Genomic DNA, 3,302 nt, shown 5'->3' with positions numbered 1-3,302 from the left:
CCCCACAGTGCAGGCGATGAGTCACAATAACGTGGCTGACATATGGTGACAGACAGACAGTTGACCCAGTGAGCCAACTGCACGCTGACTTTGTCTCCAGTAGCACAGAGCATCACCTTCACTCACCAGACCACTCCACAAGTGATCATTTGAATTTCATCATGGAATTCCAATTGACTTATAATCGATCCAGCAATGCTGCTCAGTGTAGGAAAAGACCATCGATACTGGATACAAGTTCTGAAAGTGACGGCGAGTGGCATCACGTGAATAAGGCTTACAGGACAAGCCACTCCATGACGACCCATCGCCCATTAATCTCTCCAGCTCTCCCAGCGCCTCAGACTAGATCTACGCTTCCAATCTTCAAAGTGCAGCACACGGAAGGTAAGTCTTCCTACGCTACTGTAGTGGACCTGGAAAAAGAGTACCCCCAGCTCCAGGTCAGAGCAAAACCTAATCTCAGAGGAGAATACATTCTGAGGCCTAAAGACGAGTCGGCCGCTACGATTCTAAATAAATACGCAAAATGTGAGGAACTGAAACCAGAGGATAAAATAAGTAAAATCATTGTCCTCCACTATCCCTTGCATATGGCCCTTGGCCATCTCGAAAAGCTGAACTATGTGGTGTCAGCAGAGAGATGCCAAGTACGAACCACAAAACAGGAAACTCGACAAGTCCTTCTCACAGTAAGAGGACGGATCCCGGAGAAACTTGACCTTGGAATCTGGGGCGTGTTCCAGCACAGGCCTTACACCCCAGAACCCCTAAGATGCTTCAGATGTCAGAGATTTGGGCATCACAAAGATGGCTGCCAACGCCCAGTGAGGTGCGGAGTCTGCAGCCAGCCCCATGACACAAAAACATGTATTGATAAATTCAAGGCAAACCACCCTGTTCAGGCAAAGTGCCCAAATTGTTCCAAGGCACATCATGCCTGGAACTTGAAATGCCCTGAAAGGCTCAAAATTCTTCAAACGAACCCCACCACGCCTACAGCGGAGCCGAAGCCCCCACCAAAACGAATACCAGCTCCCATGCCAAGAAAAACCGCGTGGGGTCTACCCATTCAGGAAGAGGAGTCACTGGGCCCTTCACCACCAGACCATCTGGTCACCACTTGGTCCGGGAGACATCTCCCGTCACGCAGGGTGCAGTCGCGCCTCCACAGATCTCCAGTATCATCTATTGATACTGGTGATGGCTTAAAATGGCCACCACTTACGGGCTATTTATGCCCGTGCCACCTTTTGGGTTACTTCATCTTCATCTTAACACATTCATAAGGGAGACATCTCCCGTCATGCAGGGTGCTTTCGCACCTCCACAGATCTCCAGTATCAGCTTTTGATACTGGTGATGGCTCAAAAGGGCCACCACTTACGGGCTATTCATGCCCGTGCCACCTCTTGGGTGGCTTAATCTTCATCAATCAATCAATCGGCCCTTCACCATCGACCATGGTGAAGGGTGAGAAGACCTCTGTACAGGACAAAAAGAAAGATGGAGGACGCAAGAATGATGTTCAAAGCAGTCGGCCTCCCATTTCATCCAGCAAGCACACTGGGGCCAATAGGAGTAGCAATTACAGTGTCAAAGTTACCACCGAGAAGGGTCTAAAAGCTACTAGGCCCCAAACCTGCACAGCATTAAATAGTGCTCCCACTGAACTGGACGCTCTCTGGCCAATGCTCAAAACTTTGGTCACTGAGTTGATTGAAAATCTGCTGTCATCACATGGAATCAAGCAAACCACAGAGACTCGGAAGACAATTGAGCACAAGCTCAAGAAATTCGAAGATGTAATATCCACACCGTCAAGACAGCAGGGCAGGAGACACCCCCATAAAAAGCAGATAGAGTCCAGCTCGTCGGAAAGCGACATTGATGAGTCAATTTCAGGTCCTCTAAGAACCTATACACCAATTGCAACTTCCATGGCGTGTTCATCAGACTCCATGGATACCACGGAATTATCAGCAAATTCCAAGAACCTAGAGGTCTAAAGATCCTGCAATGGAATGCGCAAGGACTGCGCACTAAATTGCAACACTTGCAATGCATAGCAGCAACCAAGGGCATAGACATCCTGATACTACAGGAGAGCTTGCTTCGAGCCGGATTAGAACCTAAAATCTCAGGCTATCGAGGCTTCTTCCTTCCATGGATCAATGGGCAATCCAGGGGATGTGCAATCTATGTAAAATGTGACCTGATCTCCAAGTCCATAACCAGCCCACCCAATTGTGGAGCAGGGACAGAGGTAATGGGAGTAACCATTGAGCTAAGACACGACAAACTTGAAGTGTTCAATGTGTACAGGTCTCCACATGCCGAAATGGATCTCTCTGTGTTATTTGGACACGCGACAACAACAAACACAATCATTTGTGGAGATTTTAATGCCCATCATCGATTGGCACTGGGCTCGAACACAACAAATGAAGCCGGCATACACATTACACATCTACTGGACCAGCTTCCAGAAATACAAATCCTAAACAAGAATGAACCTACCCACATCCAAGGAGGCAGATTAGACCTAACCTTCGTTTCAGCCTCCCTAAGAGATGCAGCAACATGGTCAGTTGAGCCCACACTCACAAGCGACCACTATGGGGTCCAAATTGATCTTCAGTTAGACCTACCCACCCCACCTCCGCCTCCATCTGAAGCCTGGAACTTTGCTTTAGCAAACTGGGACCGATTTCAAAACCTCATTTCAGAGTGGCATAGAAACTATGATCTTCCCGAAGACATTAATCAGGCAGAACAAGAATTTGTTAAAGCGATTCAAAGTGCAGCCAACCACTCAATCCCACTGAAAAAACAGTCCACCGGACACCATAAAGATCATTGGTACTATTGCGAACGTGTCAAAGAACTCAGCCATAGACTCAACAGAACAAGAAAGCTATACAAAAAGCAGCCAAGTGACCGCAACAGGATCTTACTTTGTGAGGTCAAGGAACATGTGCATCGAGAGACCAGACAAATAAAAGAACAAAAGTGGCTAGAATGGTGTTCACACCTGAATGAACACACCTCTCTCGGAGAGATGTGGCAGCAAATTCACCGGGCCAAAGGGAATAAAACACCTAAAGCTCCACACCCCAAGGATCCTCAACAGGAAGCCGAAGTACTGGCAACCAGGTTTGCAGAGAGAGCAGCCAGCAATCAACTTCCACCAGATGTATTAGCAGTACAGACCGGACTAGAGGAAGAAAGGTGGCACAGAATCTTTACAGCATGTGAAGAAGTCTCTGACACTAATGCCCCCTTCACACTGGATGAGCTCA

This window comes from Procambarus clarkii, chromosome 1, assembly GCF_040958095.1.
Source record: "Procambarus clarkii isolate CNS0578487 chromosome 1, FALCON_Pclarkii_2.0, whole genome shotgun sequence".
Lineage (NCBI taxonomy): Eukaryota > Metazoa > Arthropoda > Malacostraca > Decapoda > Cambaridae > Procambarus > Procambarus clarkii.
Note: the sequence above shows the minus strand (reverse complement) of the source record.